Here is a 13,054-nt window from a genome sequence, read left to right on the forward strand (position 1 = left end):
GCTGAATTGTTAGGAAAAAACTTGGTTTAGCTAATTGGGTGTATTCATTATAGGGATCAAACCCATGTTTTGGTTAATGGCAAGGTATGTTGCTTTATCTTCAGCTTTGCAATTTCTGCTAAAAAGCATGCAACAGAAAAGGTGAAATAATAATGACTGAAATGAAAAGGAATGCTTTTATGTGTACAACTCTGTGCAGTGAAGAATTTTCGAAGTCTGGTAAAGGAGGAAATTTTCACCTATGTCTATTCTGCTGTCTAATCAATTCGGCAGTATTAGTTTTCTGTAGTTCGACTGGAGTCAGTGTTGAGTCTTCTGAAAGAAGACTCGTGAACAGCATCCAGTAGCAAGGTACATTGTTAACACAATCTCTGTCAGTAGGATTTCTTTTAGTGTCAATTTTAGTATTTACAAAACAGAGTCATAAGGAGTTGTTCTGAAAAAGATGGAGCTTGCAAAAATATTTATGATTTTTTTGTCTGAATTGAAAGGATAATGTCAAATACCTTGTTGAAATTGCAGAGCGTTTGGTCACTGAGTGTAGACAGTTGTCTGCTTGGTTTAACTCAATTGTATTGAAGTGCTCTTGGGGCAGTCTGCTAGAATCCCTCCAGAGTGCATCCAAAGTTATCACATTTGGTGACTGGCAACAAGTACTGTTTTTACTGTAAAGAGTTTTACTGTATCTGCTTAGAGATATGACACATCTGAATATTGCAATGAAAATGTCTTTTTTTTTTTTCTAGAGATCTTCCCCTCCAACTAAGCAAGGAGGTCACAAAGCATGAAAGCAGTGCAAGCAGTTAACAGGAAACATATTTTTACGTGAAAGCAAAGAGCGCAGGTGAAACTCTCTGCCCAGGTGTCACAGGTAGATCAGGCAGGAAGCCTGACAGGTCTTCTGCAGGGACTGTTGAGTGCTTGGAGCTTCACTTACCTGGTGTGGTTTCGGGCACGCAGGGGTGGACGTTATCTCCAGTTCGACAGAAGAAGATAGAGAGAGGCTTCCTGCTGCCTGATGGAGAACAATAAAGGGTTGTTCTTTCTCTAGGGCATGGTCCTCTTGGACAATCGTCTACTGAGGCCATCAAGCTAGGCAGGCAGCAGGGCCCGTGAGAACATGTGATGGGAGGTGCTCGTGGCTCTCCTTATAGCTTGTCCTGTTATCAACAGCTAGATCAGATAAGGGAAACTTATGCAAACTGTTTCTTTAAGCATGCTAGGACTTTTTTTTTTTTCTGGGAGTCCTAAACCCTGCCAAAGTCAGCTTTCATTCTTCTTTTAAAAATACGTAGGATGAGTTAAATATGCTTCAAAGCAGCCTATGCTGTGAGTGTTTCTATCACAGAAATACTCCGCTTCAAAAGCTGTGGATCTTGTCACAAGTCCAGGATGACTTTTAGTCTTCTTCAGACTTGCCTCTGTACCTGCTTTGTGGTTAAAGCAGGCTATCCTGTAAGATATTCCTTTCCCTTCCCACAAAGAACCATTCTCGTCCCATAAACTTTGTGCGGTGAACCTCTGTAGCATTGGGACAGGTGAGTAATAAAGAATCAGTGTCATAGTATGTCCTCAGTTGCACTCTGGCTAGCTTCAATGGGTGTTTTGCATGAGAAAAGTACGAAGGATTTGGCTTGCGCTGTAATAGATCCCGCTCAATCCTGTTGAAACCCTGCGTAGCATTCAGTGATACAATACCTTGTGGTTCTGTCCCTTGATTCCTGCATGAAAAACCTTTCTTAAGTTACCTCTCGTGGGTGACCCACACCTAAAGCCAGACAGGTAAATGTGAAGTAATCTGGTGCTAATGCATGTTTTAGTAGCTGATTATCAGAAAGAGCTGTCGAAAATTAAACCTGTGGGGTTTATATGTATTTTACTAACTAATGAAATGACCGTATAGTTATTCCTCTTCCTTTGAAAGTATACATATGCAGATACTCCGCTGTGGGAAATCAGACATTGCAAATATCAGCTCTGATGAGCTGATTCATAGATACGAGATCTCATGCCTTTTCTCAAAATGGATGGTTAATCTAATTAATTTCTGCACTTTGGGAATGTCTCTTTTTTAAGTTTACGTGTTCCATTTCTGAAATAAGCTTATTTTATAGGTTTCTCATAAAATATCAGGTGAACACACACTAAACTAAGGGAAGAGGCACTCTACTATTCACTTAAGCTTTGCTTCCCTCAGATTGACAGCTACTCCTAGAAGACTCTTATTAACCCACCTGTCCCCCAAAACACAGTATTTTCATTGTAAAGCAGAGATTTCATCTCTTCAGCCATTGCATTGATCACGTTTTGAGGCCAAGCTTCAGGTTTGTCCTTGGCAAAGATGAACAAGGTCTCCTCTTGGTTTCCCCTCATCTGTAAATTTCTAACCCTACTGACTGATGGCTAATGAAGTGTATGGCAAGTGCTAGAGGTTGAGATTCTTCGCCTGTGACTCGGCATGATTTTCTCTGCTTTTCAACAAATACCACTAATAACTGTCAGATTTTATTAGACTTGGCTTTTTGTTTTCTGTTTCATGCCGTCTATTATGCTAATTTAGAAAATTAAATAAGATAAAGTGTGATTCTGTTCTTGCATATATTAGTGGCAAAAAATTCCCATTTACTTCAGAGTTACCAGAATCCAATTCCCAATTATAATGCTGATGCCTGCAAATAGTTCTCCTCGGTTGTAAAGGACTGAACAAAAGTCACAAAGAAATGAAAGGTTAATTAATATTTCTGCAGGCCTTGGAATTCATTGATTGTTCTGAATCATGCCAGAACTTTTTCGGAATAGTCTTAAGGCTTTTTTGTTTTTCGGGTTCCATGATGTACGTTAGTGAGCTATTGGCAAATGTGCTATTTAGAATAGCTTAGTTGAAGCAAATGTTTAATGAAATGGCTTGAAGCTTTCATTCTTCTACAGCTGCCACTGACCCTACCTGTTTTGGGATCGAGCAGAAAATAGCTGCTTTTAAGAAACCTTCCGGGCTGGGCAGCTCTTTGGGTAGGCATACTGCAATGCGAGTCCATCTTACAACAGGAAATACTGTGTCCAGTAAAAATAACAGCAATACAAATACTGGTCATAAAATACTGCTTGCAGTGAAAAGAAACCTAGAAAGTGTGCCTAATCAGCCTGCAGTTTGGGTGACAACTTAACTAGATCAGTTGTTTGTATTGATATTTCCAAAGCATTTGAAAAGTTTGTTTAGAACAGCTAGCTAAGATAGTAAATAAATAAAGGCCTCCACTCCAGAGTGTTGAGAATGATTAACTCTCCAAGCTAATGGAAATTTATTTCAGTTATGTAAAAAGAACCCCAGAGTTTTGGTGTTGATTGAAGTGAAACTAAAATAATAACTTCAGAAAGTACTTTTTACCAAATGGATCTTTAATACAGATTTCTTTATTCTTTTTCAGCAGAACAGAAAATGGAGCTCTAATAAGGTAAGATTTTTTTTTTATTCCACTTTAGTAAGATATTCAAGTTAATTGGAGGTAATTTTTAACAAATATGCTCAACATTTCAGAGTAGATCCTAGACAATCGTGTGGGTCAGTATGTCAAAGCACAAAAAGGAAAGGAGACAGTATTGCAGAGTGAGTGCAATGCATTTGCCTATTTTTTATTGTTACTAAGCCACTACTTGGTCTTTTAATCAAAGTAAGATACCTGCATAGATTTGGAAACTTCTTTCTGCCTATAAGCAATTTACAGGTAATTATTTTTCAGCAGAGTCTATAGTTTTCACTACTCAGTTGATTAAATTCTTCGCATAGAAGGAGAACTTTTTTGCAGTTTGCAAATGAAATATTAGAGTATGCGCCAATAAAATAAGTAGCTTTGTAGCAAATTTTTGGTTTTTGAGATGTGGTGGTGGGAGTTTGAGTTACACCGTTAAATAAAATAAATGCATCTGTAGAGGAGGAGTGAACTCTTCAAGGAATGAATACATCTTTTTCTTCTGCATAACGTGATTCAGGCTGCATTCTGGAAATGGGTTCTCTATGCATCTGCCAGATAAGCAAAAGGCAGGAGAAGTTTTTTCAATACATTACCAACAACAAGGGGTATTTAAAAAGGGGGCGTTATCTTTTAATGTCCTTCATTGCAGTGAGGATGCTGACATTCACGTGCAGTGTTATCTAGAAAATGAAGCAGCTATGTCAAATAACATAGCCAGGTGTAAGATAGCAAGTTGTTCTGACAGGCAGCTGCAGTGTGAACCTGTTCAGAGCATTACAGAAATACATAATTACTTTTCAGACACAGGTAATACTTTCAGTTTTAATAGCCATTCACAGGATACTGAGGACGGTAGGTGGTGTTGGCTACTGTTTTCTTTTCCTCCCATATTTGCCTGTTATGGCTTTTATAGATGGTTAAAGTAAAAGCTTGCAGAGCTGTTAGCTGGATTTCGTGCACCTATTTCAAGTCAAATGCCTTCCAAATGGAAGTGTGATTAGAAGGAAGGTTTTTTAAACCTGCTGACTTCTTAAACCAGTAAAAGTTGATACATCTGCATAAACTGGATTCCTGATTTGCAGAGGGGCATCCTTGGACCAGGGAAGAAGGAGGCTAAAAAAAAAACCAAAACAGTTAAGCTATGCAAAATGTAAACTGTCTGAAACCACAAGTGAGTAGAAATGTGAAAGATTAATGGAAAAATCCAGAAGTGTTGTGAAAAAGTAATGAGGTGTCGTATCACATTTTTTTGTTGTGGAAAATTTTAAAGTGATGTTGTAAATCGCAGACAATCTAGCTTTGCATATTCTTGCTCTGTATTAGTACATGGAGAGTATGTGCATGTCTTTGCAGTTACAGAGGTGTGTGCATATATAATGCATCTCCAGGACAGTGAGATGCTGCTGTTCTGCACCAAATCAGGGCAAAGGACTGAAAGCCCTTCTGGAATAGTCTGCTGAGGAACTTTATAATGTGTTGAGAATTGCATGGGTAATACAAGGATTTAGTAAATGCCAGAAAAACATCCTAGTTCTGAGCAGTCTTTGTACACTGATCTCATCAGCGTCTGTGATCCAGGGAGGACACAAGTCCTCCTTCTGTCTCCTTACCAGGATTCAGCCGTACAAGAACTGGGCAAACATTGCAAAAACAAATTAAGCTCGCTCTGTTTGTAGTTGATCACCTAACACAAGAGAGCCTTATGTGGAGCCTCTGAATGCTACAGTAATACAAATGTCGAAGTAATATGCCCAGGTAATATAGCATCACAGCAGTAGTGGAAATTTTGTTTCCCAGAGTCACAACTGGAAGTATTTTAGGGTACATATTGCTCACTCCTGAATTTCTGCCTTGGCAGTGCCTGCAGAAGTACTGGGTCATTCTGTTAGCAGGGCTTTTATGTGATTTTGGCGTGTGAGTAGTAGAAAACCACCTGCCATCAACCAACTATTTCTTTATGAGTTAACTACTGTATTTAGTAACTACTGATCCGGTTTGAGCTGGAATTTGTCAACTAAGTTAAACACTAAATTCTCCAGATTGTGGTGCTATTTATTCCAAATTTCGAGGTCTTACAAATGGATGACTGCTCTGAAAGCTGGAAAAGCTTGTTAAAGAAGATGCTCAGTGCCTTCCTCTTGCACTTGAATTGACTTTTGTCTTGTAGTGTCTGTAGTCAAAAGCTATCTACAGTACCACCGCAGCTGCTGTGCGTTGGATTCAGGAATCCCTATTTTGGTTTGCCAAACAGGCAAACTATTTATCTTGAATAAGAGAATTTTGAGATGTGATGTGGTTAGTATCTAAAAATATCTGTGTAGGGAGATAGGATAGGGCTCCAACAGACAAAAACACAGCAAGATAAGCAAGAGGAGTTCACGTTGCAAATACGATACCGTAGGTGTAATTAACCATTGGAAACGCTTAGAAAGGAATGTGGTAGATCACTCAGAGTAATTAAATCAAGATTACATCTCATTCTGAAATATCTTCTAGCAGAGTTACAAGTTCTTGTGCTTTGAAAGAAATTGCTGCATGAGGCATTATGCCCCGTGCCAGGCAGGAAGTCAGACCAGATTATCTGAAGAGTTGCTTCAGGCCTTTTAAATCCACATCTCCACCAACAAAGGCTCTTATGTGGTCCAGGCAGACACAGGATTTCCAAAATCAGAGCTGGAAGCAGGTCACTCTTGTTTCGATGGTGAAAGTTGAAAAGTCTTTGAGCAGATCCGTGAAGAATTGCCGTGGTGGGTTTGGCGCCTCTGAGCTTGCAGGTTTTGTGTGCTGCAGTCGTATGTACTAGTACCAAGCCAGTTTCTGCTCTTGTCTGATCGGTCCATAGACATGTCTTTCTCCATAATCTTCTAATATTTTGTCTGATTTATTTAGTAGCTTACATTTTGTATTGAGTCCACTGAAAAGTAGTAATTTATCTATGACGTTTATTGAATGCCTTCTGTGATATAACTCCAGTCCTGAATGAATGCAGAAATTTCTTCAGTTATTCAGTGAGCATAATGCCATCATCTTTAACATAGGCTCTAGTATAACCAAACTTAATATCCATATGACTAAAAAGGTCAGGGTAAATTTTTAGCAGACTATATAGAATTCCTAGTATAAAATAGTCAACTTTCCGCAAAACTGAAAAAGAAATAACTTGTATGTTTGGTTTGGGACCTACATGGGATACTGAGAGCGAGTGGAGGACACTCATCTTTCAGTTCTCATCAGCTACAGGGAAGTGCATCCTTGTTTTATTGGATAAGAGGCAGCAGTTCCTTTTCATAGAAAATGCATAAAAATCGTTGATCAAAAAAGTAATTTTATACCCGAAGAAGCATGAAACACTGTGTTGAACAAAAATAGTCATGACTCTTTTTTGTTACTTTGATAAACTCATAGATTAGAACATCCAAAATTAATCAGGAGTTACTGTGCAAAATCTTGCAAATGGAAGAATCTATCAAGCCGAGATCAGAATTATGCCATCCTATGGCACTTATGTAGCGTAGCGTCTATTGCAGGAATGTAGAATGTAACTCCACGGTAGTATGACAGGAGCAACAGCTAAGTCTAGTGCAGGCCATATGCATGCATAAAAAATTGTTCCGGAGAGTTGTCATGCAATTCTGGCTCTGCTGAAAGACCTGTGAGAAAGGTATTCTGTAAAAAATTAAGAAATTTAGTGGGGCCTGTGGCAATAGGAGAAGGGATAACGGTTTTAAACTAAAAGAAGGTAGATTTAGACTGGATATAAAGAAGAAATTTTTTTACAATGGGGCTGGTGAAATACTGGCACAGGTTGCCCAGAGAGGTGGTAGATGCCCCATCCCTGGAAACATTCAAGACCAGGTTGGACGGGGCTCTGAGCAACCTGGTCTAGTGGAAGGTGTTCCTGCTTGTTGCAGGGGGGGTTGGACTAGGTGACCTTTAAAGGTCCCTTCCAACCCAAACTATTCTATGATTCTCTGAAATTAGAGCTATTCAGGATAATTTGAGGGTGAGCTGTGGCATGTCCCAGGATTTCGTGTCCTGTATCCATGATACCCAACCTGCTAGCAGGTGGTGGGCACTCTGTAGCTGACTTGTCATTCCTGTACTTGGACCGTCCCTACTCCTCTCCCTCCCTGGACTAACCCATATGTATGGTTTATACGTGGCTGTGGGTCAGTTAGAGCAATGGCATCGCCCATTAATTGTAGTGGCAGGTAGGGCAGCCTGACGCATCGCTGGTACACGGGTGCCTGGGATAATGCAGTCAGGTGATGAAGGCACAGAGGTGATGAGTACAAAAACACACACAAACTCTTTCTGATACTTCAGGTGTCACTGGTAGAGGTTGACTTTGACACCTGCAGTCTAAACTAGAATCAGAAAATTATTAGATTAAAACAACAGGAGGGCAAAAATAGAGAAGAGAGATACCCTTGTGTTTGATAAGCCAAGGTAAGGTGGCTGAGATAAGCAAGTCTGTGTTCCTGTGCATGGAGGCTACATGGACATCCAAGGAGAAGAGAAAGGTAAGGGAGGGCAAGAGGTTGCAAAAGGATAAAAAAAGGTTAATTACACTTGCTGGTAGGTAAGGGATTTGCGGCTGTGGGGAAGTGGAAAGGAAAGATGGCTTTAGTTAGTCAGGAATCAAACATGTTTGGCTGGTTGCTGTGCAGTAACAGTTGTGATTTTTTAGTATGAAATTTCTTATGCACCATCTCTTTTGAAAATATATTACTTACCTACGGTTTTCACAAATTCCTGATAGCCATAATACTGACTGTGGAGAGTATTTAAAAACAAACTTCAGGTTGTTTTTTTTTCACATGGTTTTGCTACCACTGAGTCACTCTTAATGGATACTTCATTTCTGAGAAGGAGTAGAGGCGGCTGTGCCATGGAAGAAAATTGCTGTCTCCACTAGTAAATGTATTTGAGCTGTCAAACTGCTGCTGTTTTCTTCCGTGTGAAAGCTTGTGGCTAACTCATTTAATGTAAAGGAAAACAGTCTTGCGTACCACAGAAGAAACGCCTCTATGGACAGTGGTACACAAGGCTGCAAAATGGATTTTGGTTATCGCTGAGAGCTTCCGTGGCATTTCTTTCTATTCAGGCAACGCTGTAAAAGCACTCCTGATGACAAAGAGGAGGAGTTGTACTGAGGTCTGGGGAGTTCCTTTGGCTTGTTTCCAATGCACTGCTAGAAGAACTGCACTTGCTTTAAAAGCTCAGTTTTACTCCATTTAAAAGCTATTGAATCTTGTTTCCTGCACTTTGTTTACTTAATAACCCCTATACAAGAATCCGTGATTTTGCCTGGGTAACTTGCTGTTCTCTTCCAAGAAATACATATACCTTGTTTTTTATTTTTTAAATTCACATGCTGGGTTGGAGCACAGTTCGGTCTAAAGAAGTACCCTGGTGCTTACACTGTGCTGGCAGTGTCTGCTCGGATGAGAGTTAAGCGTGCTGTGCTCACTGTTACATAACTTTGCAAAATGTGTCGATTCAGTGAAATTCTGCTGCCGTGAGAGAACGGGAACATCGGGAATGTTCTCTCCCGCTTAATGGGAATGTGGCTTTTGGTGACTAGTACATGTGAAAAATAGCAGATTGCGTGTACGTGCTCGTTGATGGGGTCCAACTTGAACATCACGATGATGTTCAGGGCAGCAGGTCCTGCTGCTTGCTGCAGCCCTTGGAGGACAGATGTGGCCCCGGTAGCAGCAGGCTGGTACAGCATATGTCTGTGTGCTACCAGAAGGGATTTGCTGCGGGACAGGGTTTTGTTTTGAGTAACCTTTAGAAGACTGCTGCTGAAAATTTGCCAGGTTGGCCAAACAGGGCAGTTCCTGTCAGCAGAAGAGCGAGCCGTTCACTTTGCTACATCTGCTTCATTTGGCTGTGTGGTTTGTCCCACTGAACGGAGTGGGCTCCTAGGACCTACCTGTGGAGAAGAGAGGCAGGTAGGACAATGTGCGCTGCGTCAGAAATTCTGTTCGATTTTTGGCATTACGGAAATGGCCTTGCCCTCTGAAGGTGGTGGAAGGGTAGGCTGCTAGTCTAATTCTCCTACTTTTGTCATTTCACACGTAGCCCCTCTATTTCAGCCCTGAGGGATCCTGTTTACTACAGAATATTTCAGATTACTGTACCCTGCTACTAGCACTTGCCAAAGCCTCACACCCCCCCAACATATATTACTGTGAAAATAAGGATAAGAAAGTAAACTGAAGGCTGGGAAAGTCAGTGTTGACTGGATATTATTAGTCCTAGTCTCTCTGAGCAACTTGTATCCATTCTCTGCTTTTTGCCCACTTTAGGAGTCTGAGACTTCGTAGAAAGCCTGTCTAGAAGCTGCTACGGATCTAAATGGTGTTAGCTATATTTGCTTCTAGGTCATTCTCATTCAGCAGCATCCTCAGAGCAAGCTCTGCTTCTGTAGTTTGAATTTCCTCATCTGTGTCTTTAATCCAGTGCTCGCTCTTTAGTCACATCCTATGTCCGCTTGTCCTTTGAGTCCCACAGCTCTCCCCCCCCCCTCCAAGTCCAGGGTCTCAGTTGTTTGCACGGTTGTGCAGCTGACTCTGAATGATTTGATTTTGTCAATTGAGGTAAACAGACAGTAAAAACATACGCTGCAGCACAAAATGTTCTCTAATCACTTATTTGACAAGTGCAGTTTAATTATTTAGCATAGCTTGTAAAAGTAATGAAGCCCTAGTAACATGAGACTTAACACTCTCCTATTAATTTTTCCCTGAGAGGTGGGAAAAGACTGCTATGTTTTTGTGTGGAAACTGAGAGCGTGCAAACTAATGAGATTCGACGGAGAATATGTAAAAGGGGCTGGTGCCTTTCAGTGCTTCTTAATAGTTTCACTAATAGGTAGCAAATCCAAGAGCATCCCACAGTTAGACAAGATTCTGCCTGTGTTGGCAAACCAGAAGATACCGTCTGATGCTTTGCCAAAACAAAACAGAGTTTTCTTGGCCCAGCTGTATTTTTATTGAATGTGTAGCTTAGTAAGAGAAAAAGCCGTAAGTCACAGCGTTGCTGAAGAGGTATCATTTAAAATATTTTTCTGTAGTGTGATAAATTTCATGTTGCTACAAAATAAATATTTAATCAGTGCTAATATTTTTGGTTCCCTCGGGCAAGGAGAGATGTAGAAGTTCTACCTTTTTACTCAAGTAAGTGCAAATGAAATCTAGTAGGAAGTTCAAAGTAAAATGTATGTATGTCCTAGAGGTTTTTTTAAAATGGATTTTAGGTGCAGCCAGCCAGGTTTGATGGCTAATTTTGTTCTTGACAGAGAACAGTTTATCTCAAAGTTAAAAAGCCCTCCTCCCCCAAAGAATAAAAGAACCCGAAAAGATAAATGTAAACCAAACTGCAAGCGAGCATGCTTGTTTGATTGATTTGAGCTGTATGATCAACTAAAAAAATTACATTGGAAAAAAAAAGAAGAAATACAACCTCAAGTGCTTTGCTTTTCAGTCGCAAAGCTGCCTCAACCATGCCAGCCCAACTCAGATGACTGAAGGGGAAGGTCTAGTGACTCTCGAGAATGGCACTTACTGGTTAGTTTCTCATTCCTTGACCTTAAGTGATATACTGCGCTCTTTATTCAGGGGTCTGGCTAGTGCAATACAAAAGGATGTTTTGTGCTAGGAGTGTTTCATATCTGCGCTGCTCTGTGAAGGGCAGCAGCAGAGCTTGGCCCTTGGAGGGCAGGAGTTCTGTGAGCTCTGGGTACCACTGAAGTCGGAGTGCAGTTGGGGGTCAGAGATGGCTTCTGCGAAAGCCGCAGCTCCCGTGATCCTGGTCAGACAGGAGCATGGGAGATGAGGACTTAAATTTCTTCCTCCTCCTATGTTTTGACTTGGGATGATTTTGTTTGCAGAAGGAGCAAGGACTAAATGGATTCTGCTGTATTTTTTCCTTCAAATGTAAACTGCTGACTGGAGCCTCTTCTGCTGTTTTCCCTTTCTACTCAAGAGTCCGTAAGAGCTCTTCCCCAGTGCTGTGACTGGCAGACCTGTATTTGTAATGAATCAGTCTTGAGACAGTCATCATGCTTGCATTAAGAAAACTTTCAGGACACATCTGCTCATTAATGCTCTCTCTCTTCTGATCTCTTAGAAACTTGTTCTCATCCATCTAGGCATCAGCGTCTTTCATTGTCCTTTCACAAATTAATTTAAAAAACAGTCATCCCTTCCTTGATTTAATAATCACAGACAAAAAGCAGAGGTAAAACTAAAATAATAAAATTTCAGGGAGGGGGATTTGTACATTCTGAACTTAGACTTGAATTGCATGTGCACCTCACAGGAAAGCAGCAGATTTCCGTAAAGGTCACCCAGAAACCAAGGAAAATGTTCTCTGCCACGTCTGACTGTCAGCATGGAAAAGAAGTATTGAATTTTTGCTGATTGTGGGGATGTCAGGTTAAAACACGTCTTAGTCCTTTAGTTGTGGTAGATGTGTAGAGAGAGAGTCCTATTGAGCAGTTATGACAAGTTTTGACATTTCTGACTTCCTTTATATTAAGATGCTAATCATACACGCTATTAGTCTCACCCTGACTGGGGCTGGTTCAGAGGGCCTTACTTCTCACAGTTACACAGTGGGTTTGGAAAACATACAGACATACAGGGTAGTAAAAGATTCAGTGTAGAGCCACTTTAAAACACAATGACAATACAGTGAGCCACTTTAAAGTACAACGATGTCAAGACTTCCCGATAAGTAGCCACAATGCAGACGTTCACTAGCTCTGAATTTCTTGAGATATCGGAAGTTGTATTTTTCTTGCCAGAATTCCATTTTTGAAAATCAACTGGTTGGGAATTACTGGGATTTATGGGAAGAGCTGCGGCTTGGCTGGCAGCAAACGAGGAGTGAAAATGGCAGGGAGTGCTCACTTCTTTTGGCAACCTGTGCTCAGTGGGAAAATGGCAGGCTGACCCTGGTGGGTTCCCATTCTGCATGAGTGGATTCAATGTTCTGTGTTTCCAAAAGTTGTCTAAGGGTAAAGCTTTCACATATAGGAAAAAGCAGAGGTTAAAGGAGAAACTGATGCAAAATGTATTAGCATTCATAATTCTGTTTAAACTTCATTGTTCCCTGCTTGCTTGAAAGAAAATTAAAAGAGAACCTGCAGTGATTTCTTATTCTTAGGGGATCCTAAAAACTGGTTGATTGGCATAATATCGTACTCATTGTGTCGAAACCCTTTAGATCCTCTTAACTTTTTCTGCCTTCCTTAGAATGCCAGTACAATTTGCTCCAGCTATTTCTTAAATTAAGTGGAAATTACACAAATAGGTCTTAGTTGAAGCTGCAGAATGATTTTCACTCAATGCTTATGCAATGAGCTGGAGCGGCACAGCTGACCGGAAAACAGACCTTAACTCACATTTCCAGCCTGCTTTTCACTTCAGCGGCTTTTTAAACTTCCCTCTAGTCTTTGTGCATCATTTTATGTGGTTTAACTGAAATTCGGAGAAGAGAAAGGAAAATGAACCATGGACATGAAGAAATGTGCAAGGACAGATGAAGAGAGAGGTTTCGTGTAGGAGAGG

The 13,054-nt window shown here is 40.6% G+C and overlaps 1 protein-coding gene across 17 annotated transcripts in view; it reads left to right on the top strand.

Moving 5' to 3' along the window:
* Positions 1 to 13,054, top strand: part of THRB (thyroid hormone receptor beta) — a 177,254-nt gene that overhangs the window by 39,918 nt on the left and 124,282 nt on the right. For 13 of the 17 annotated variants that reach the window (XM_075419013.1, XM_075419010.1, XM_075419012.1 and 10 more), the window contains one exon: positions 3,429 to 3,452. The gene's annotated coding sequence lies outside the window, so the exon portion shown is untranslated. Of the gene's footprint in view, positions 1 to 3,425; positions 3,453 to 13,054 lie in introns of all 17 variants that reach the window. The other 4 variants (XM_075419006.1, XM_075419015.1, XM_075419004.1 and 1 more) reach the window with 1 other exon arrangement.

Source organism: Opisthocomus hoazin, chromosome 4 (genome assembly GCF_030867145.1).
Source record: "Opisthocomus hoazin isolate bOpiHoa1 chromosome 4, bOpiHoa1.hap1, whole genome shotgun sequence".
Classification (NCBI taxonomy): domain Eukaryota; kingdom Metazoa; phylum Chordata; class Aves; order Opisthocomiformes; family Opisthocomidae; genus Opisthocomus; species Opisthocomus hoazin.